At 38.0% G+C, this 25006-nt stretch overlaps 1 protein-coding gene across 1 annotated transcript in view; it reads left to right on the top strand.

The window, feature by feature from the left end:
• CAMKK1 (calcium/calmodulin dependent protein kinase kinase 1) overlaps positions 1 to 25006 on the top strand; it is an 882751-nt gene that overhangs the window by 381623 nt on the left and 476122 nt on the right. The window lies entirely within an intron of this gene.

The raw sequence follows: 25006 nt of genomic DNA on the forward strand, positions 1-25006 counted from the left end.
TGTGATTTAGTGTGAGGATGGCAGGGAGTGGTGGGGAGGAGGGGAGAGGAGTGGCAGGGAGAGGAGTATTGGAGAGGACAGGAGGAGCAGTGGGCCCCCCGTCAGGGAGTAAGTGGAGTAAGGAGAGGGAGAGCTAGAAGCGATGATGGGAGGGGAGATGCCTGAGAGCCCCAGAGAGCAGGCACATCTAGGAGAGGGACAGAAGGGGGGAGGAGGGAGAGGATAAGGAGGAACCAACACCAGGCACATCACAGGGAGGAAGCCAAGTGTCCATGGAGGATGAGAGGCTGAGATGTCCAAACTTCTCATTTGATGAAAATGTTGCCCTTGTCCAGGCCATCGTGGACAATTACAGTGCCCTCTTCGGGCAGGAGAAGGGCAAAGGCATTGCCAAAAAGCGAAAAACGAACTGCTCCCACCAAGGATTTTCGTAGTCCATTAGTGACTTTACCAATCATTGATGTGCCATTCGAAAGAATTGCTATGGACTTGATAGGTCCACTGGTGAAGACAGCCAGAGGACACCAGTATATACTGGTTGTCCTAGATTATGCAACCTGCTATCCTGAGGCAGTGCCCCTACGAAATAGTTCAGCAAAATTTATAGCAAAGGAACTTATGCTTATGTTTAGTAGAGTGGGTATACCCAAGGAAATTTTGACAGATCAAGGGACTCCTTTTATGTCTAAGGTTACAAAAAAATTGTATAAACTGCTCCATATTAAGCATCTGAAAACTTCAGTATATCACCCTCAAACTGATGGGCTGGTATAGAGGTTTAATAAGACCCTAAAGAGTATGTTACGGAAGGCGATTGATGTGGATGGAATAAATTGGGACCTTTTATTGCCTTATTTAATGTTTTTTTTTTTCAGGGAAGTTCCTCAGGCCTCAACAGGGTTTTCACCTTTTGAACATTTGTATGGTCGACATCCACGGGGGTTACTTGATATTTTAAAGAGATATGGGAACAGGAAACTACACCCATAGAAGTGCTATTGGGCATATATCACAAATGCAGGATCGAATGGAGGCTGTCATGCCCATAGTTAGGGAACATATGGGAAAAGCCCAAGAAGCACAAAAACACAGTTATAATCGTAATTCTAGGGTTAGAGTGTTTCAGCCTGGTGACAGGGTACTAGTTTTAGTCCCTACAGTAGAAAATAAATTGTTGGCTACTTGGCACGACCATATGAGATAATTGAAAAGGTGGATGATGTAAACTATACGATGAGTCAGCCAAGGAGAAGAAAACTTGAGCAGATCTATCACATTAATTTACTGAAGCCCTGGAAGGATAGGGAGATTTTGTGTGCAGTAAATACAACAGAGATACCTGTTATTGAGCCAGAGGTAAATATTTCTGAAATCCTATCTGTGTATCAAAGCAAGAGGTCAAGGAATTTATTAGAAGGAACAGAGAGGTTTTTTCCATGATGCCAGGGAGAACTAACGTAATTAAACATGACATAGTTACAGAACCAGGAAAAAAAGTTTCCCTTTAACCATATAGAGTTCCTGAAGCCCGTAGGGAGGCTATTAAATTGGAGGTGGAAAAAATGTTAAAACTTGGGGTGATTGAAGAATCACACAGTAATTGGAGCAGTCCAACTGTGTTAGTTCCTAAACCAGATGGTACTTTACGATTTTTTAACGATTATCGTAAATTAAATTGTATTTCAAAATTTGATACCTACCCAGTGCCTAGGGTTGATGAGTTAATAGAAAGACTAGGAAAAGTATGTTATTTAACAACAATTGATTTAACGAAAGGCTATTGGCATTTACCCCTCACTGATCAAGGAAAGGAGAAAACTGCCTTTTCAACTCCAGATGGGTTGTTTCAGTATACAGTTTTGCCATTTGGGTTACATGGTGCTCCTGTAACATTTCAGAGAATGATGGATAGAATTCTAAAGCCCCATGTTCGTTATGCTGCATCTTATCTCGATGATGTAATCATTTATAGTACAGATTGGGAATCACATCTCCCAAAAGTTCAGGCAGTTCTTGACTCCATTTTCTCTGCTGGCTTAACTGAGAATTCTTAAAAATGTACTATTAGTTTAGAGGAAGCGAAGTACTTGGTATATACAATTGGGAGAGTATTAGTTAAGCCACAGATAACTAAAATAAAAGCCATACAAAACTGGCCCCAGCCCCTAACTAAGAAACAAATTAGAGCTTTTTTGGGTTTGACTGGATATTATAGAAGATTTATTCCAGATTTTGCTACAATAGCTGCTCCTTTAACTGATCTTACAAAGGCAAAATCGCCAGTGATGGTTAAATGGTCTACAGAAGCAGACAAGGCTTTTAAGCATTTGAAAGATGCCCTGTGTGCCTATCTAGTTTTGGTAACTCCAGATTTTTGTAAAGATTTTATAGTGCAGACTGATGCAGCCAGGCAAGAGGCCTGATATGATGTGTTGTGAAAAATATTATGCACTAAACATTTTGCTGGATTTCTGTTTGTTGTTACATTCTGTAAAGGACATTTGTGTTGCTGCAGACAATGCAGACAGAGATTTGCTGTTTTGGAAGATTCTGCAGAGAAGCTTGTCCTTTTGCCTTACCTGTGAACAAACTGTATGCTGCTGTTAAAGTCACCTTGCTATTTTGGAAGAAAATAAAGTTTCAAAAACTTTAACAGGATTGTCCTCTATTGCATTCTAACCGTAGAAGACAGTGGTTGCCAAAGATTCTTGTTACAATATATAGGTATAAATATGTATTTTACATTATCAGCATCAGATCTATATAGAAATGTATATTTAATAATAAACAGTATATGTTTTTCTATGTAAAAAAACATAGGAATGTAAAATATGCAAAACGTGCATCAGGGTTTGCAACTTAAGACTAACACGGTGGAGTTAGGGTACATGAAGAATTAATCTTAATTGTGCGTTATTGAAATATTAAATATAAAAATATATATACAGGTATAGGTATTTACACATATATATATATATATATATACATATATATATATATATATATATATATATATATATGTATATATATATATATATATATATATACTGTGTATATGTGTATATATATATATATATATATATATATATATTTCTTTCATGTAATTGGCAAGAGTCCATGAGCTAGTGACGTATGGGATATACATTCCTACCAGGAGGGGCAAAGTTTCCCAAACCTCAAAATGCCTATAAATACACCCCCCCACCACACCCACAATTCAGTTTTACAAACTTTGCCTCCTATGGAGGTGGTGAAGTAAGTTTGTGCTAGATTTCTACGTTGATATGCGCTTCTCAGCATGCTGAAGCCCGGTTCCTCTCAGAGTGCAGTGAATGACAGAGGGATGTGAAGGGAGTATTACCTATTGAATGCAATGGTCATCCTAACGGGGATCTATTTCATAGGTTCTCTGTTATCGGTCGTAGAGATTCATCTCCTACCTCCCTTTTCAGATCGACGATATACTCTTATATACCATTACCTCTGCTGATTCTCGTTTCAGTATTGGTTTGGCTATCTACTTTATGTAGATGAGTGTCTTTTGGTAAGTATGTTTTCCTTTATTTAGACACTCTCAGCTATGGTTTGGCACTTTATTTGTAAAGTTCTAAATATAATGTTTGTACTTATATTTGCCATGATTCAGGTTTATCAGTATATTTCCTGTTTGCAGACTGTCAGTTTCATTTTGGGGAATGCATTAAAAAAAAAAAAAATTCTTACCTGAAATTTTCAAATTGACTTTCTTTCTAAATTGCGGGCTGTTAGGCTTGCGGGTGCGCAAAATTCTATGATTTATTGCGTCATTCTTGGCGCGAGAATTACGTTTGTTGACGTATTTTCGTCATTTCCGGCGTCTTAGTTGGCGCCGAGAATTTTCACGTAGTTGCGTCATCTATGACGCTCGTGTTTGTTGCAGACGTTCTTGGCGCCAAAAAATATTTTGTCAGTTTTGGGCGTCATTCTTGGTGCCAAATTTCTGACATTATTTAAGTCTTTATTTCATTTTGCTTCTGGTTTTCAGAGGCTTATTTTGTTTGCATTTTTTCCCTTTCCTGAAACTGTCATATAAGGAAATTGATATTTTGCTTTATATGTTGTTTTTTCTCTTACATTTGCAAGATATCTCAAAAACTGTTCCTGTATCAGAAAACATTGTTGGATTCCTGCTGACTGATATCAGTCCTACCAAAGCTAAGTTCATTTATTTTAATGTTATTAATTTTTATCTTTAGCAATGGTTTGTAATAAGTTATCATGATAAACTTTTACATGCAGAGAAAATGTCCATTAGTATTAATGTATTGTCTATTGCTATTCTTTTAATATCTAATGTACAAGATATACCTAGAAATTTATAAGAATATTTTTCTGATTCTATTCTGAAGGCTTTGTCTGCCATCCCGCCTTCTAATAAAATGTAAAGGTCTTTTTTAAACTTCTCATTTAGTTGATGACTTTTCAAATGACCGACAACATACTGAATTATCCTTCTCTGATGTTGATTTATCTCATTCAGAATATCCTTCATCAGATATTGACACTAACAAATCTACTTTTTTACTTTTAAATAGAGTACATTCATTCTTTGTTGAAAAGGTGTTGATTATATTGGATATTAAGGAGACTAGTCCTTTTGATTTTAAGACTAGCTAACATTTAAATTCTGCTTATTAACCTCCTGTGGTTACTTCAGAGTTTTTTTCCAGTTCCTTATACTAGGGAATGGAATAGGCCTGGGTTTTCTTTTATTCCTTCTTTAAGGTTTTTAAATTGTATCCTTTGCCAGCAGTTAGTTTGGAGTTTTGGGAAAAGATCCCCAAAGTTAATGGGGCTATCTCTACTCTTGCTAAACATACTACTATTCCTATGAAAAATAGTATTTATTTTTAAGTTCCTTCAGATGGGAAACTTGTATCTTATCTAAGGAAAATTATTTTATTTTCAGGTCCTTTTCTTAGGCCTGCAATTTATTTGGCTGATGTTGCAGCTGCTTCAACTTTTTGGTTGGATACTTTAGCGCAACAAGTATGATTTGTTTAGCATTGTTAAATTGATTCAACATGCTAATAATTTCATTTGTGATGCCTTTTTTTGATATTTTCACAATTGAGGTTAAATCTATATCTTTAGCTATTTTAGCTAGAAGAACTTTGTGACTTAAATCTTGGAATGCTAATTTGATTTCTAAAATCCAGATTTCTATTTTTCCAAGGTAATAAATTATTTGGTTCACAACTGGATTCAATACTTTCAACTGTTACTCTGGGGAAGGGAGTTTTTTTTGCTTCAAGATTAAGTTCTAAGAGTAAATCTTAAGCTTATATTAGTTTTTGTTCTTAATAAGGAACGGAATCCTAATTCTTCCCCAAGTAACATGTTTCTAATTGGAAGCTTTCTTCAAAATGGATTGAATTCAAGCCATTTAAAAGATCAAAGTCAGCCCCCAAATTCACATGAAGGTGCGGCCCTTATTCCAGCTTAGCTGGTAAGGGGCAGGTTAAGACTTTTCTAAAATTGTTTGGTTCAATTCGGTCCAAACTTCTTAGATTGGGGTACAGAATAGGATTCAGAGTAAGACCGCCTGTGAGAAGTCTTGTTCTCTCTCACATATTCCTGCAATCCCAGTAAAGGCTCAGACTTTCCTGAAGTGTGTTTCAGACCTTGAGTTATCTGGGGTATTCATACCAGTTCCGTTTCAAGAACGGGGTTTGGGGTTTTGTTCAGAACTATTCATTGTCCCAAAGATAGAAAATCTTTTTGAATTGTCATGTAAGAGTACCATCTTTCAGAATGGTGTTTACATGGTCTATTCTGCCTTTTGGTCAGCAAGGGGATTATTTGCCTACAATAGACTTACAGGATGCATATCTTCATATTCTGTTTTCATTCAGATTATTTTCATTTTCTGAGATTCTCTTTTTTAGACGAGCATTACCAATTTGTTGCTTTTCCTTTCTGGCCTAGCGACAGCTCTAGGAATCTTTTCAAAGGTTCTCTGTGTTTCCTTATTTGGACGATATCGTGGTATTTGCTCAGTCTTTTTGTTCTGCAAAATCTCATACGTTTCAACTTCTGTTGTTTCTTCAAGGACATGGTTGGAGGTTCATTTTACCAAAAGTTCCTTGATTCCTCAAAGACAAGGGTCACCTTTTTTAGGTTTCTAGATAGATTGTGTCAATGTCTTTGTCTCTAACAGACAAGAGACAATTTTTATTGGGTTCAGCTTGTCGGAACCTTTAGTCTCTATTATTTCCTTCAGTAGCTATATGCATGGAAGTTTTAGGTCTCAAGACTGCAGCATTGGATGTTTCCCTTTGCTCATTTTCATATGAAACCTCTCCAGGGATTATTCTAGGATATCACATTTAATATCCTTGAATCCCAATATTCAACTATCTCTGACTTGGTGATTAGATCACCATTGTATAGTTCTACGGGTCTCTTTGGTTCATCCAACTTGGACCGTGATCACAACAGATGCAAGTCTTTTAGGTTGGGAAGCTGTCTGGGGATCTCTGACAGCACAAGGGGTTTGGAAATCTCAAGAGGCGAGATTACCTATCAATATCTGGGAACTCCGTGGGATTCTCAGAGTTTCTCAGTTTTGGCTTGTATTTGAAGAGAGAGACGTTTATTGGTTTTCAGACAGACAATGTCACAATTGTGGCGTATGTCAATCATTAGGGTGGGACTCTCAGTCCTCAGGCTATGAAAGAAGTATTTTGGATACTTGCTTGGGCAAAATCCAGCTCCTGTCTAATTTCTGCGGTCCATATCCCAGGTATAGACAATTGGGAAGCGGATTATCTTTGTCATCAAGCTTTACATCCAGGAGAATGGTCTCTTCACCCAGATGTCTTTTTTTTTCAAGTTGTTCAGATGTGCGGGCTTCCAGAAATAGATCTGATGGCATCTCATCTAAACAAGAAACTTCCCAGGTACCTATCCAGGTCCAGGGATCCTCAGGCGGAAGCAGTGGACACATTGACACTTCCTCAGAGTTATCAACCTGCCTATATTTTTCCGCCTCTAGTTCTTCTTCCAAGAATGATTTTCAAAATCATCATGGAGCAATTGTTTGTGCTGCTGGTGGCTCCAGCATGGCCGCTCAAGTTTTGGTATGTGGATCTTGTTTGAAAGGTTCAGTTGCCAACCATGGCCATTTCCATTAAGGCCAGAACTTATATCTCAAGGTTTATTTTTCCATCAGGATCTCAAATCATTAAATTTGATGGTATGGAGATTGAATGCTTAGTCATAGAGGTTTCTCTGACTCAGTGATTCAGGATGGTTTAGATAAGGGTTTGTCTGCAAGTTCTTTGAAAGGACACATCTCTGCTCTTTCTGTTCTGTTCCACAGAAAAATTGCTAAACTTCCTGATATTAATTGTTTTGTACAAGCTTTGGTTCGTATAAAGCCTGTCATTAAAACATTTTCTCCTCCTTGGAGTCTTAATTTGGTTTTGAAGGCTTTACAGGCTCCTCCGTTTGAGCCTATGCATTTTCTGGACATTAAATTACTTTCTTGGAAAGTGTTGTCCCTTTTGGCCATCTCTTCTGCTAGAAGAGTTTCTGTTTTATCTGCTCTTTCTTGTGAGTCTCCTTTTCTGATTTTTCATCAGGATAAGGCGGTTTTTGCGGACTTCGTTTAAATTTTTACCTAAAGTTGTGAACTCTAACAACATTAGTAGAGAAATTGTTGTCCCTTCTTTGTGTCCTAATTCTAAGAATTCTCTGGAGAGATCCTTACATTCTTTGCATGTGGTAAGAGCTTTGAAATATTATGTTGAAGCTACTAAAGTTTTCAGAAATACTTCTAGTATATTTGTTATCCTTTCCAGTTCTAGGAAAGGTCAGAAGGCTTCTGCCATTTCTTTGGCATCTTGGTTAAAGCTTTTGATTCGTCATGCTTATTTGGAGTCGGGTAATTCCCTGCTTCAGAGGTTTACGGCTCATTCTACTAGGTAGGTTTCCACTTCGTGGGTTTTTAAGAATGAAGCTTCTGTTGATCAGATTTGCAAAGCAGCAACTTGGTCTTCTTTGCTTACTTTTTCCTAAATTCTACCATTTTGATGTTTTCTCTTCTTCAGAAGCAGTTTTTGGTATAAAAATACTTCAGGCAGCTGTTTCAGTTTGATTCTTCTGCTTATATTTTCAGTTTTTTTTCATTATATGATTAAAATTTTTTGATTTGGGTTGTGGATTATTTTTTCAGCGGAATTGGCTGTCTTTATTTTTATCCCTCCCTCTCTAGTGACTCTTGCGTGGAGTTCCACATCTTGGGTATTTGCTATCCCATACCTCACTAGCTCATGGACTCTTGCCAATTACATGAAAGAAAACATAATTTATGTAAAAATTTACCTGATAAATTAAAATTGGCAAGAGTCCATGAGACCCACCCTTTTTATGGTGGTTATGATTTTTTGTATAAAGCACAATTATTCCAATTCCTTGTTGATCCTTTCGCTCCTTTCTTATCACCCCACTTCTTGGCTATTCGTTAAACTGAATTGTGGGTGTGGTGGGGGGTGTATTTATAGGCATTTTGAGGTTTGGGAAACTTTGCCCCTCCTGGTAGGAATGTATATCCCATACGTCACTAGCTCATGGACTCTTGCCAATATGAAAGAAATTAATTTATCAGGTAAATTCTTACATAAATTATGTTATATATATATATATATATATATATATATATATATATATGTGTGTGTGTGTGTGTATTTACAACAAAAAGTACATTGTTTTGTACATTGGAAAGTGAAATATTGATAATTCATGTCAGGTTTAGCATACTTAAATAAATAAGCTCAGACTAGTGCATGTTTTTTTTATTTTTTTTTACAGTTTGAAGTCTATGGAGGAATACTTTATTGCGATCATGACTTCACAAAGTCTATTTTTTGTGCGTGTCGGGTTTCACATGCGCACAATTTTTTTACTTTCAATTCATAATACAAGTGCAACGCGATGCACGCAAAAAGTCTCAGTCTAGTGTGAAGTTAACAGGAGAGCTGGAGCGCAAAATAGGACTCCACTCATAATCTATATTGTATATGTAATTTAAAGCTTAATAGGACATATAAAAAACTTGAGTGTGTAATATAAAATGTTTAATTACGTGTAGTAAAATTACTTTGCAAGATACATTTATCTATTTTGGCCCCTTTTCATGAAATCTAACTTTAAAAATTGTGGGTTTTCTAAATCTCAAAAATATGGAAATGTTAACACTTGCTTTATATGTTATTCTGTTGCAAGACAGTAGAAATATAATGTAATTACAATGTTTCAGTGCCTCTTTAATTAACCTAAACAGCTGTTATTTAGATAGACTGGAGTAGCTTAGAAAAATATCTAAAAAAGTCACCCAAGCTGTATACAGTGTTTTCACGCAGAAAAACACTATGTACAGTACAAAATGTTTTACAGTTGCAAGAAAAAGTATGTGAACCCTTTTGAATGATATGGATTTCTGCACAACTTGGTCATAAAATGTGATCGGATCATCAAGTCACAACAATAGACAATCACAGTCTGCTTAAACTAATAACACACAAAGAATGAAATGTTGCCATGTTTTTATTGAACACACCATGTAAACATTCACAGTGCAGGTGGAAAAAGTATGTGAACCCTTGGATTTAATAACTGGTTGAACCTCCTTTGGCAGCAATAACTTCAACCAAACGTTTCCTGTAGTTGCAGATCAGACGTGCACAATGGTCAGGAGTAATTCTTGACCATTCCTCTTTACAGAACTGTTTCAGTTTAGCAATATTCTTGGAATGTCTGGTGTGAATCGCTTTCTTGAGGTCATGCCACAGCATCTCAATCGGGTTGAGGTCAGGACTCTGACTGGGCCACTTCAGAAGGCGTATTTTCTTCTGTTTAAGCCATTCTGTTGTTGATTTACTTCTATGCTTTGGGTCATTGTCCTGTTGCAACACCCATCTTCTGTTGAAGTTCTCCTGCAAAATGTCTTCATAAACTTGGGAATTCATTTTTCTCCAACATTGGTGTGTCCGGTCCACGGCGTCATCCTTACTTGTGGGATATCTCTTCCCCAACAGGAAATGGCAAAGAGTCCCAGCAAAGCTGGCCATATAGTCCCTCCTAGGCTCTGCCCACCCCAGTCATTCTCTTTGCCGTTGCACAGGCAACATCTCCACGTAGATGGTTAAGAGTTTTTTGGTGTTTAAATGTAGTTTTTTATTCTTCTATCAAGTGTTTGTTATTTTAAAATAGTGCTGGTATGTACTATTTACTCTGAAACAGAAAAGGATGAAGATTTCTGTTTGTGAGAGGAAGATGATTTTAGCAGACAGTAACTAAAATCGATTGCTGTTTCCACATAGGACTGTTGAGATGAAGTAACTTCAGTTGGGGGAAACAGTTAGCAGACTTTTCTGCTTAAGGTATGACTAGCCATATTTCTAACAAGACCATGTAATGCTGGAAGGCTGTCATTTCCCCTCATGGGGACCGGTAAGCCATTTTCTTAGTCAAACAAACAGAATAAAGGGCTTATTATGGGCTAAAAAACTGGTAGACATTTTTATGGGCTAAATCGATTGCTTTATTTGGGCATTTTATTCATATTTATGCTGACAATTTGCATTTATAAACTTGGGGAACGTTTATTAAATGGCAGGCACTGTGTTATACACCTTTTCCAGTCAGGGGGCCTTTCTAGTTGTAGACTGAGCCTCATTTTCGCGCCATTACTGCGCAGTTGTTTTTTTGAGAGCAGGGCATGCAGATGCATGTGTGAGGATCTAAAAATTGCTGGAAAAGCTTCTAGAAGGTGTCAATTGGTATCGTATTCCCCTCTGGGCTTGGTTGGGTCTCAGCAAAGACTATAGCTGGGACTGTATAGGGGTTACATTTATAAACGGCTCCGGTTCCGTTATTTTAAGGGTTAAAGCTCTGAAATATGGTGTGCAATACTATTAATGCTTTAAGACACTGTGGTGAAATTTTGGTAATTTTTGAACAATTCCTTCATACTTTTTCACATATTCAGTAATAAAGTGTTTTCTGATTAAAATTTAAAGAGACAGTAACGGTTTTGTTTTAAAACGTTTTTTTGTGCTTTGTTGACAAGTTTAAGCCTGTTTAACATGTCTGTACCTTCAGATAAGCTATGTTCTATATGTATGAAAGCCAATGTGTCTCCCCATTTAAATTTATGTGATAATTGTGCCATATCGTCCAAACAAAGTAAGGACAGTACTGCCACAGATAATGAAATTGCCCAAGATGATTCCTCAGATGAGGGGAGTAAACATGATACTACATCATCTCCTACTGTGTCTACACCAGTTTTGCCCACGCAGGAGGCCCCTAGTACATCTAGTGCGCCAATACTTATTACCATGCAACAATTAACGGCTGTAATGGATAACTCCATAGCAAATATTTTATCCAAAATGCCTACTTATCAGAGAAAGCGCGATTGCTCTGTTTTAAACACTGAAGAGCAGGAGGGCGCTGATGATAATTGTTCTGTCATACCCTCACACCAATCTAAAGGGACCATGAGGGAGGTTTTGTCAGATGGAGAAATTTCAGATTCAGGAAAAATTTCTCAACAAGCTGAACCTGATGTTGTGACATTTAAATTTAAATTAGAACATCTCTGCGCACGGCTTAAGGAGGTGTTATCTACTCTGGATGATTGTGACAACTTGGTCATTCCAGAGAAATTATGTAAGATGGACAAGTTCCTAGAGGTTCCGGTGCACCCCGACGCTTTTCCTATACCCAAGCGGGTGGCGGACATAGTAAATAAGGAGTGGGAAAAGCCCGGCATACCTTTTGTTCCCCCCCCCCTATATTTAAGAAATTATTTCCTATGGTCGACCCCAGAAAGGACTTATGGCAGACAGTCCCTAAGGTCGAGGGGGCAGTTTCTACTCTAAACAAACGCACTACTATTCCTATCGAAGATAGTTGTGCTTTCAAAGATCCTATGGATAAAAAATTGGAAGGTTTGCTTAAAAAGATTTTTGTACAGCAAGGTTACCTTCTACAACCCATTTTGTGCATTGTTCCTGTCACTACAGCAGCGTGGTTCTGGTTCGAGGAACTAGAAAAGTCGCTCAGTAGAGAGACTCCATATGAGGAGGTTATGGACAGAGTTCACGCACTTAAATTGGCTAACTCTTTTATTTTAGATGCCGCTTTGCAATTAGCTAGATTAGCGGCGAAAAATTCAGGGTTTGCTATTGTGGCGCGCAGAGCGCTTTGGCTAAAGTCTTGGTCAGCGGATGTGTCATCCAAGACAAAATTGCTTAACATCCCTTTCAAAGGTAAAACTCTATTTGGACCAGAATTGAAAGAGATTATTTCAGACATCACTGAGGGAAAGGGCCACGCCCTTCCACAAGATAGGTCTTTCAAGGCTAAAAATAAGTCTAATTTTCGTTCCTTTCGCAATTTCAGGAACGGTCCGGCCTCTAATTCTGCATCCTCTAAGCAAGAGGGTAATGCCTCACAACCCAAACCAGCCTGGAAACCGATGCAAGGCTGGAACAAGGGTAAGCAGGCCAAGAAGCCTGCCGCTGCTAACAAAACAGCATGAAGGAGTAGCCCCTGACCCGGGACCGGATCTAGTGGGGGGCAGACTCTCTCTCTTTGCTCAGGCTTGGGCAAGAGATGTTCAGGATCCCTGGGCGCTAGAAATAGTTTCTCAAGGTTATCTCCTGGAATTCAAGGAACTACCCCCAAGGGGAAGGTTCCACATGTCTCACTTATCCTCAAACCAAATAAAGAGACAGGCATTCTTACATTGTGATGACTGCGTTCTGTATAGAAACAAAAAAAGAAGAGGCGCTCTGGTGCAGATGATCCTTGGCTACAAAATGATTCTAAACTAACAGTTCAGAGTAATACTCACAAAGATGTTTGCACATGCAGTGCAATAACAGGTGAGCCGAAGCTTCAGAGCCGCTCGGCTGACTCGCTAGAGGGTGAAATCAGCTGTTCACTGGGTAATCACTTCACCAACGATGTGGGGAAAAAGATACCTATGACATAAAATATAGATACCGCCCTTGGTGCAGATTATCCCAGGCACAGAATACACATACAACAGGTGTCGAGAAGTTATACTCACAAACGGAGTTGCACAAGCAGTGCAATATCAGGCATGCCGAATCTTAAAGAGCCGTTCGGCTGACTCCCTGAGGCCTGTACTGCTGCTCCTGGATCGTTGGAGGAGTGGTGGAAAATAAAGGTGGATATGCCGATAGAGGTTAATTCAAGCAAGGGATCAATAAGGCAAATAGAACAATTCACCAGCAAGGTAGACAAAATAAAAGTATTTATTAAAAATATAAAAATTACTTAGCAACACGTTTCTCGGCTAACATGCCGTTTCATCAGGCTACATAATTCTAAGAGCTACCTTGCTGACTTAAAAGGACTGACAGGACCAATCAAAACCCTGAAAATTCACACACCTCCCTTGCTCAGGTGTACTATCTGATTACAGGGTGTCGCCCTGAGATACATAGCACTTTTGTTAAAAATGAATACAATTTATACAAACTTCAAAAAAATCTGTCTATATATACAAGGGCAATTTAACATGAATCGATAGCAAGTTTTAATCTCAATAATTGTAACAATAATATTTAGATATTTCAGTCTTACAAATAATATAACAATATAATAGAAATACGATATAATAATCAAATATTTATAAATATAATAGATGAATTCTCAGTAATAAATTTATAATAAACATATAAATCATATAATAACAAATTATATATAAATACAAGAATAAATACTAAAAAAATATAAAAAAATAATTACTAAAAATATATATAAAGCCATATAATCGATCATATTACTACATCTAATGGTCGAATTAGAACTCACGACCTAGTGGCTGGGAAACCATCAACCCAGCCACTAGGCTATAAGCGGGCTTCTGATGCAAGTGTTCATAGTGTACTGAATGTATCTTGACAATGCTGTGACTGGTGCAAGTGGTGCATTATACAAAATAAACGTGTGTGTGAAAAAAGGTGTATAAATGTGATGTACTTGTGCCTAACAGATAGTGGTATTTACCTTTATAGTGATGTACATATAAGGGAAGCAATGATGTACCATTATGTGTTGGATTGCTATGTGTGGCCATAGCAGATATATGTGACGTGTTAGTTAACATACTAGTGTGATGGCTAAAAATAAAATAAGAATTGACTAAAAGCCAATATTGGAAGGGGATACTAGTAATTATTATAGTGCTAATATGTTAATAATTTGCTAAAAAGATATTATGAATAATTATTAAGAATACTTGGTGTATTCATATGACATATTTACTATGTTAATGTATTCTTAATGTGACAGTATTAAACCACTATATATAATGTGATATATATTCGTATTAAACATTGACTAGATTGGATCTCCCGACCTCATAGTGTAAATATCTAACAAGCTAACCGCTAGGCCATAACTACCTGTGTGCAAAGAGTGGTCAAATAGTTAAAATACTAATGTGGTGCCTAAATATAAATATTGACTGATAGCCAATATCATAAATAATATTAATTATTAAAGTGCTAATGTATTAAAAGATTTTTAACTAAAAAAATATTGTGGGTGAATATTAAGAATGCTCCGTTTACTCGTGTGACATGTTTGATATGCTAAATATATTCCTGATATAGCAAAATTGTGCGTCTATATTGTTAATTTAAAAAATTAAAAATTAAAAAAATATAAATAAAATTTAGTATAAATTAATACTAATAAACAATAATGGCCAGATTTGAACTCCTGACCTAATAATATAAAGACTATCAACCTAACCACTAGGCCACAACTGCATGTGTACCAAAATTGGTCGAATTTTCTTATAATCAGCTGTATATGGTCTATTAAGATTATTCATATGCTAATTCAATACTATACTAATACATGAGATAGGGGTAATTTTGATAGGCAGAGAGAGATTATATAACAGCTTTATACTTTTAGTTAATAAATATAATCTAGAGGGCTGCCAAATCTACATTAATCTAAAAGGCTGCCAGATCTACATTAAGGTTAAGTCCTAATGGGTGTAAAGTTTTTAGTTTATGAATCCAAAAAGTCTCTCTCTGCCTAAGCCTCAAAAATCTATTATATGTATGGGATGGTATAATTTCTTCTATGGGTATTATAGTGTAACAATTGGGGTTCCCTTTGTGATTTTTATGGCAGTGTTTAATAACACTGTGTGATTTCTTGTTTTTTAAAACACTGCAATAATGCTCTGACCACCTATGACTCAATCGTCTAATAGTTCGGCCGATATATTGAATCCCACAAACACAAGAGATAAGATAAACTACATATTTTGAAGCACAAGTCATTCTACTTTTGATCTTGTAAGTTTTTTTGTCTACAAAGGATTGAAACACATGAGTACCATGTCCTATGTGATCACACATTTTACATCTGGATGCTCTACATTTGTATATTCCTCTGCCCTTTATTTGGGAATTCAAATTTCTTCTGTTCTTAGATTTATGATTTTCTTGTTTGGCCTTGTGTTTCACTACTTTACTAGGTGCCAAAATATTTTTAAGATTTGGGGCCTTTCTATACACAATGGAGGGAGTATCTCCAATTAGATCCTTTAAAATAGGGTCTCTTTTCAGGATTCTCCAATGTTTTTGGAAAATTTCACTTATATGTTTATAATTACAGTTATACTGTGTAATAAATCTTATTTCAATAGGTTTATCATCTCCCCGTTGGATATTATGGTTTTTGTTAAAGTATGTCTCTCTATTTTCATTTCTAGCTCTTTGATAACTAGAATTAATAAGGTCTGTTGGATAATGCTTTTCCATGAATCTCTCTTTGAGCGTCGTACTCTGCTTATCATAATCCGATATTAGGCTACAATTGCGCCTTATCCGTTTAAATTGTCCGTATGGGACATTCTTTTTCCAAGGATAGTGGTGATTACTTCTAAAATCTAGATAGCTGTTGCTATCAACAGTTTTGAAATGGGTTGAACTATCTATTCCACCCAAATTATTAAAACGCAGGGATAAATCTAAGAAAACCACACTCTCCTTATGTATACAACTAGTAAATTTCAATCCTCTGTTATTGAGGTTCAGGTGGTCTACAAATTCTAAAGCTCTATCTTGAGTGCCATTCCAAATGAAAATTAAATCGTCTATGAACCTACCATAGAACACCAGGTTCGCCCCAAATTCCGATTGGTAGATGTAACTATTTTCAAAGCTCCCCATATATAGATTAGCGAAACTCGGGGCGAACCTGGTGCCCATGGCGGTTCCTTTTATCTGCAAATAATATTCATCTAAAAATAAAAAATAATTATGCTGTAAAACAAATAATATAAGTTGTAATATAAATTGTTTTTGTAATGGGGGGATATATTGGTCTTCTTCTAAATAAGCTGATATAGCGTTCACACCCAAATCATGAGGAATATTGGAGTATAAAGCCTCCACGTCACAAGTAATCCATATATAGTCATTAGTGATCGGTATACATCTTAATTTATCCAATAGATCCATAGAATCTCTGATATATGATTCCAAGTTAATTACATACTTTTGAAGGAAGTAATCTATATAAGCTGATACATTCTCAGTGAGACTACCTATGCCCGCTATTATTGGTCTGCCCGGAGGGTTGACAGTATCCTTGTGGATTTTGGGCAGATGGTAATAGAAGGCACAACTAGGCTCACTGGGAATCAAAAATTCCTTTTCTCTCTTAGATACAATGCCTTCTTGATGGGCGAAATTAATTAGACCTGTCAAAGTTTTTAGGTATTTGGGGGTAGGATCTTCTTTAAGGGGAGAGTAATATGATTTGTCCATAAGAATTCTATTTGCTTCTTTAATATAATCCAAATAATTTTGAAGGACAATACCTCCCCCCTTGTCTGCTTGGCGGATTATCAGTTCAGCATTATTCCTTAGTGTTTCAAGGGCCTTAATCTCGTTGGGAAATAGATTATGTTTAGAAATATTTTTAGGGAGCTGTTCCAATTCCTCTAATACTAATTCTTTAAAAATTTCTACATATGTATTGTTTGAAACCTGTGGATTAAAGTTGGATTTAATCCTAAAATTTGTCTGGACATAACCCTCACTTAGTTGTGCCAATAGTGTATCTGGTTCATATATGGGAATGCCAGAAGATATTCTTGTTTCCATAGTATCTGTAAGGATAGGTAATGCATTAGATTCTTTGATTCTTTTCTCAGCAAAGTATTTCTGCATAGTGAGTTTCTGTGTGAATCTGTTCAAATCAACAAATAAATCAAATGTGTTGTGTGAATTTGAGGGACTGTAAGATAAACCTTTACCCAATACCCTAATTTCATCATCTGATAAATTATGTGATGATAAATTATAAATACCCTTTTTTAATCTTTGTAATCTTGTTTTTTTGATGGTGGACCTACGCCCTCTGCACCCCCGTCTACGAATGGTCTTTTTCCTTTCTGGGGCTGGGTATGTGTGCTGATCGGTTCTAAGTAGCTGGCTATTTTTCGTTGAGACCATGTGTGTATTGGTCTTTGGCGCTGTTCTAAAAAAGCAGCATTATCCGTTGAATTGGAATGGCTATTATCGTGACAGATCTCATTATTCCCAGTAATTAATGGTTGTCTGGGGTTATTACCCCTTGGGGTGGTAGATTCATCCAAAATCTCGTATCTATTATAAGTGAGGATATCGGTAGAGACAGGATGGTCATAAGAGACTCTTCTGTTGGATTCATATCTATTATCAGTGTCATACTGAAGATGTGAGTCATTATGCCATACCGGTCTATTAGAATTATGGCTAGTTTTGGGGGGGTAAATGGGGTTAGCCATATGATGATTATATGTATCATAGCTTGTTTGAGGAGGGTGGGAGGGACTATTGTTCGTATTAGTGTTGTTGTATGTTCTATTTGATTGTGTTATATTATGGGGTCTATTATAGTGTGGGTTGATGTGTCCACCATTCCTATAACCATTATGATATGGGGTGGTATTACTATCCTGCCTATAGCTGTTGTGATGAGAGTTGGTATTACTACTATTTTTGTGACTATTTCTTCTATCAACAACTGTCCATTCGGCATTTCTAGAGTTGTTATGACTGATATGATGCCTATTCATTTGTTGTGAGGGGGGCAAATTTGCTGGTGCAGTGGTGTCTTTAGTATTCCCTTGTTGGAGATTATTATGTGAGTTGAAGTTTTGTTTATTATTGAATCTATTTCTATTTCTGGATCTCCCATGGTTATAAGTATGTATTTCTCCTCTATTATAATCCCCCTCATCACGTAATAGTTTCTTATTTTCATTTTATTTTCACACACACGTTTATTTTGTATAATGCACCACTTGCACCAGTCACAGCATTGTCAAGATACATTCAGTACACTATGAACACTTGCATCAGAAGCCCGCTTATAGCCTAGTGGCTGGGTTGATGGTTTCCCAGCCACTAGGTCGTGAGTTCTAATTCGACCATTAGATGTAGTAATATGATCGATTATATGGCTTTATATATATTTTTAGTAATTATTTTTTTATATTTTTTTTAGTATTTATTCTTGTATTTATATATAATTTGTTATTATATGATTTATATGTTTATTATAAATTTATTACTGAGAATTCATCTATTATATTTATAAATATTTGATTATTATATCGTATTTCTTTTATATTGTTATATTATTTGTAAGACTGAAATATCTAAATATTATTGTTACAATTATTGAGATTAAAACTTGCTATCGATTCATGTTAAATTGCCCTTGTATATATAGACAGATTTTTTTGAAGTTTGTATAAATTGTATTCATTTTTAACAAAAGTGCTATGTATCTCAGGGCGACACCCTGTAATCAGATAGTACACCTGAGCAAGGGAGGTGTGTGAATTTTCAGGGTTTTGATTGGTCCTGTCAGTCCTTTTAAGTCAGCAAGGTAGCTCTTAGAATTATGTAGCCTGATGAAACGGCATGTTAGCCGAGAAACACGTTGCTAAGTAATTTTTATATTTTTAATAAATACTTTTATTTTGTCTACCTTGCTGGTGAATTGTTCTATTTGCCTTATTGATCCCTTGCTTGGATTAACCTCTATCGGCATATCCACCTTTATTTTCCACCACTCCTCCAACGATCCAGGAGCAGCAGTACAGGCCTCAGGGAGTCAGCCGAACGGCTCTTTAAGATTCGGCACGCCTGATATTGCACTGCTTGTGCAACTCCGTTTGTGAGTATAACTTCTCGACACCTGTTGTATGTGTATTCTGTGCCTGGGATAATCTGCACCAAGGGCGGTATCTATATTTTATGTCATAGGTATCTTTTTCCCCACATCGTTGGTGAAGTGATTACCCAGTGAACAGCTGATTTCACCCTCTAGCGAGTCAGCCGAGCGGCTCTGAAGCTTCGGCTCACCTGTTATTGCACTGCATGTGCAAACATCTTTGTGAGTATTACTCTGAACTGTTAGTTTAGAATCATTTTGTAGCCAAGGATCATCTGCACCAGAGCGCCTCTTCTTTTTTTGTTTCTATACAGAACGCAGTCATCTCTTTTTCAACATCTTTGGAGAGAGCAGCTATCGTTTGGGACATCATTTCCAGATTGGACATCACTCTATATTGGGACTTTCACTTGCATCTATGGATGTATATTTCCTAACCATATGACTGTGGTGACTATTGTTATGCACTTGTATTTATAATTATACAGTTTATATTGTTTATTTTTTGTAAGATATAAAACTTAGGATCTATCCATATTATCACTTTTTTGAAATAGCATAAATTAGGCGCACCTTATTTCTGGACACACTACTTAGATATAGTAGAGCCCCATTGTTTTTGTATTCTTACATTGTGTAGAAGACCTGTTAAAGATTGGAGTGATACACCCAGTTCCAATAAAGGAACAAGGAATGGGATTTTATTCCAATCTGTTCGTAGTTCCCAAAAAAGAGGGAACTTTCAGACCAATTTTGGATTTGAAGATCCTAAACAAATTTCTCAGGGTACCATCGTTCAAGATGGAAACCATTCGAACGATTCTACCCACTATCCAGGAAAGTCAATTTATGACTACCGTGGATCTAAAGGATGCGTACCTACATATTCCTATCCACAAAGAACATAATCAGTTCCTAAGGTTCGCTTTTCTGGACAAGCATTACCAGTTTGTGGCCCTCCCATTCGGGTTAGCCACTGCTCCAAGGATTTTCACAAAGGTGCTAGGGTCCCTTCTAGCGGTTCTAAGACCGAGGGGCATTGCAGTAGTACCTTACTTGGACGACATTCTAATACAAGTGTCGTCCCTGTCAAAAGCAAAGGCTCATACAGACATCGTTCTGGCCTTTCTCAGATCACACGGATGGAAGGTGAACATAGAAAAAAGTTCTCTGTCTCCGTCGACAAGAGTTCCCTTCTTGGGAACAATAATAGATTCCTTAGAAATGAGGATTTTTCTGACAGAGGTCAGAAAATCAAAACTTCTAAGCTCTTGTCAAGCTCTTCATTCTGTTCCTCGTCCTTCCATAGCGCAGTGCATGAAAGAAGTAGGGTTGATGGTTGCAGCAATGGACATAGTTCCTTTTGCACGAATTCATCTAAGACCATTACAACTGTGCATGCTCAAACAGTGGAATGGGGATTATACAGACTTGTCTCCAATGATTCAAGTAGATCAGAAGACCAGAGATTCACTCCGTTGGTGGCTGACCCTGGACCATCTGTCTCAGGGAATGAGCTTCCGCAGACCAGAGTGGGTCATTGTCACGACCGACGCCAGTCTAGTGGGCTGGGTCGCGGTCTGGGAATCCCTGAAAGCTCAGGGTCTATGGTCTCGGGAAGAGTCTCTTCTCCCGATAAACATTCTGGAACTGAGAACGATATTCAATGCTCTCAGGGCTTGGCCTCAACTAGCAAAGGCCAGATTCATAAGGTTCCAATCAGACAACATGACGACCGTTGCGTATATCAATCATCAGGGGGGAACAAGGAGTTCCCTGGCGATGAAAGAAGTGACCAAAATAATTCAATGGGCGGAGGATCACTCCTGCCACCTGTCTGCGATCCACATCCCAGGTGTGGAAAACTGGGAGGCGGATTTTCTGAGTCGTCAGACATTCCATCCGGGGGAGTGGGAACTCCACCCGGAGATCTTTGCCCAAATAACCCAATTATGGGGCATTCCAGACATGGATCTGATGGCGTCTCGTCAGAACTTCAAGGTTCCTTGCTACGGGTCCAGATCCAGGGATCCCAAGGCGACTCTAGTAGATGCACTAGTAGCACCTTGGACCTTCAACCTAGCTTATGTATTTCCACCGTTTCCTCTCATTCCCAGGCTGGTAGCCAGGATCAATCAGGAGAGGGCCTCGGTGATCTTGATAGCTCCTGCGTGGCCACGCAGGACTTGGTATGCAGACCTGGTGAATATGTCATCGGTTCCACCATGGAAGCTACCTTTGAGACAGGACCTTCTTGTTCAGGGTCCATTCGAACATCCAAATCTGGTCTCCCTCCAGCTGACGGCTTGGAGATTGAACGCTTGATTCTATCGAAGCGTGGGTTTTCAGATTCTGTGATAGATACTCTGGTTCAGGCCAGAAAACCGGTAACTAGAAAGATTTAGCATAAAATATGGAAAAGATATATCTGTTGGTGTGAATCCAAAGGATTCCCATGGAATAAGATAAAAATTCCTAAGATTCTCTCCTTTCTACAAGAAGGTTTGGAGAAAGGATTATCTGCAAGTTCTCTAAAGGGACAGATCTCTGCTTTATCTGTCTTACTACACAAAAGACTGGCAACTGTGCCAGATGTTCAAGCATCTGTTCAGGCTCTGGTTAGGATCAAGCCTGTTTACAGACCTTTGACTCCTCCCTGGAGTCTAAATCTAGTTCTTTCAGTTCTTCAAGGGGTTCCGTTTGAACCTTTACATTCCATAGATATTAAGTTACTATCTTGGAAAGTTTTGTTTTTGGTTGCAATTTCTTCTGCTAGAAGAGTTTCAGAGTTATCTGCTCTGCAGTGTTCTCCGCCCTATCTGGTGTTCCATGCAGATAAGGTGGTTTTGCGTACTAAGCCTGGTTTTCTTCCTAAGGTTGTTTCTAACAAAAATATTAACCAGGAGATAGTTGTTCCTTCTTTATGTCCGAATCCAGTTTCAAAGAAGGAACGTTTGTTACACAATTTGGACGTAGTCCGTGCTCTAAAATTCTATTTAGAGGCTACAAAAGATTTCAGACAAACTTCTTCCTTGTTTGTTGTTTATTCTGGTAAAAGGAGAGGTCAAAAAGCGACTTCTACCTCTCTTTCCTTTTGGCTTAAAAGCATCATCCGATTGGCTTATGAGACTGCCGGACGGCAGCCTCCTGAAAGAATCACAGCTCACTCCACTAGGGCTGTGGCTTCCACATGGGCCTTCAAGAACGAGGCTTCTGTTGACCAGATATGTAAGGCAGCGACTTGGTCTTCACTGCACACTTTTGCCAAATTTTACAAATTTGATACTTTTGCTTCTTCGGAGGCTATTTTTGGGAGAAAGGTTTTGCAAGCTGTGGTGCCTTCCGTTTAGGTAACCTGATTTGCTCCCTCCCTTCATCCGTGTCCTAAAGCTTTGGTATTGGTTCCCACAAGTAAGGATGACGCCGTGGACCGGACACACCAATGTTGGAGAAAACAGAATTTATGCTTACCTGATAAATTACTTTCTCCAACGGTGTGTCCGGTCCACGGCCCGCCCTGGTTTTTTAATCAGGTCTGATGAATTATTTTCTCTAACTACAGTCACCACGGTACCATATGGTTTCTCCTATATATATTTCCTCCTGTCCGTCGGTCGAATGACTGGGGTGGGCGGAGCCTAGGAGGGACTATATGGCCAGCTTTGCTGGGACTCTTTGCCATTTCCTGTTGGGGAAGAGATATCCCACAAGTAAGGATGACGCCGTGGACCGGACACACCGTTGGAGAAAGTAATTTATCAGGTAAGCATAAATTCTGTTTTCCTTTGATGATAGCAATCCGTCCAGGTCCTGACGCAGCAAAGCAGCCCCAAACCATGATGCCCCCACCACCATACTTCACAGTTAGTATGAGGTTTTGATGTTGGTGTGCTGTGCCTCTTTTTCGCCACACATACCGCTAGATTTGGAGTTTTGTCGGTAACGACCCGAAAAACTAACGCCGGCTTTTTTCTGGCCGCAGCATAAAAATAACTCTGGTATTGAGAGTCCACATAAAGGCTGCGTTAGGCTCCAAAAAAGGAGCGTAGAGCATTTTTAACGCAGCTTCAACTCTCAATACCAGATTTGCTTACGCAAGCGGCCAGCCTCAAAAACGTGCTCGTGAACGATTCCCCCATAGGAAACAATGGGGCTGTTTGAGCTGAAAAAAAACCTAACACCTGCAAAAAAGCCGCGTTCAGCTCTTAACGCAGCCCCATTGTTTGCTATGGGGAAACACTTCCTACGTCTGCACCTAACACCCTAACATGTACCCCGAGTCTAAACACCCCTAACCTTACACTTATTAACCCCTAATCTGCCGCCCCCGCTATCGCTGACACCTGCATTTTATTTTTAACCCCTAATCTGCCGCTCCGTAAACCGCCGCTACTTACATTATCCCTATGTACCCCTAATCTGCTGCCCCTAACACCGCCGACCCCTATATTATATTTATTAACCCCTAATCTGCCCCCCACAACGTCGCAGCCAGCTACCTACTATAATTAACCCCTAATCTGCCTACCGCAAAGCGCCGCCACCTACGTTATCCTTATGTACCCCTAATCTGCTGCCCCTAACACCGCTGACCCCTGTATTATATTTATTAACTCCTAATCTGCCCCCCACAACGTCGCCTCCACCTGCCTACACTTATTAACCCCTAATCTACCGACCGGAGCTCACCGCTATTCTAATAAATGTATTAACCCCTAAAGCTAAGTCTAACCCTAACACTAACACCCCCCTAAGTTAAATATAATTTACATCTAAGGAAATTAATTAACTCTTATTAAATAAATTATTCCTATTTAAAGATAAATACTTACATGTAAAATAAACCCTAATATAGCTACAATATAAATTATAATTATATTGTAGCTATTTTAGGATTAATATTTATTTTACAGGCAACTTTGTAATTATTTTAACCAGGTACAATAGCTATTAAATAGTTAATAACTATTTAATAGCTAAAATAGTTAAAATAATTACAAAATTACCTGTAAAATAAATACTAACCTAAGTTACAATTAAACCTAACACTACACTATCAATAAATTCATTAAATAAACTACCTACAATTACCTACAATTAACCTAACACTACACTATCAATAAATTAATTAAATACAATTCCTACAAATAAATACAATTAAATAAACTAGCTAAAGTACAAAAAATAAAAAAGAACTAAGTTACAAAAAATAAAAAAATATTTACAAACATAAGAAAAATATTACAACAATTTTAAACTAATTACACCTACTCTAAGCCCCCAAATAAAACAACAAAGCCCCCCAAAATAAAAAATGCCCTACCCTATTCTAAATTACTAAAGTTAAAAGCTCTTTTACCTTACCAGCCCTGAACAGGGCCCTTTGCGGGGCATGCCCCAAGAAGTTCAGCTCTTTTGCCTGTAAAAAAAACATACAATACCCCCCCCAACATTACAACCCACCACCCACATACCCCTAATCTAACCCAAACCCCCCTTAAATAAACCTAACACTAAGCCCCTGAAGATCTTCCTACCTTGTCTTCACCTCACCGGGTATCACCGATCGGTCCTGGCTCCGATATCTTCATCCAACCCAAGCGGGGGCTAGACATCCACTGAAGAAGTCCAGAAGAGGGTCCAAAGTCTTCATCCTATCCGGGAAGAAGAGGCGATCCGGACCGGCAACCATCTTGATCCAAGTGGCATCTTCTATCTTCATCCG

The sequence above is a fragment of the Bombina bombina genome, chromosome 3, assembly GCF_027579735.1.
Source record: "Bombina bombina isolate aBomBom1 chromosome 3, aBomBom1.pri, whole genome shotgun sequence".
NCBI classification, from domain to species: domain Eukaryota; kingdom Metazoa; phylum Chordata; class Amphibia; order Anura; family Bombinatoridae; genus Bombina; species Bombina bombina.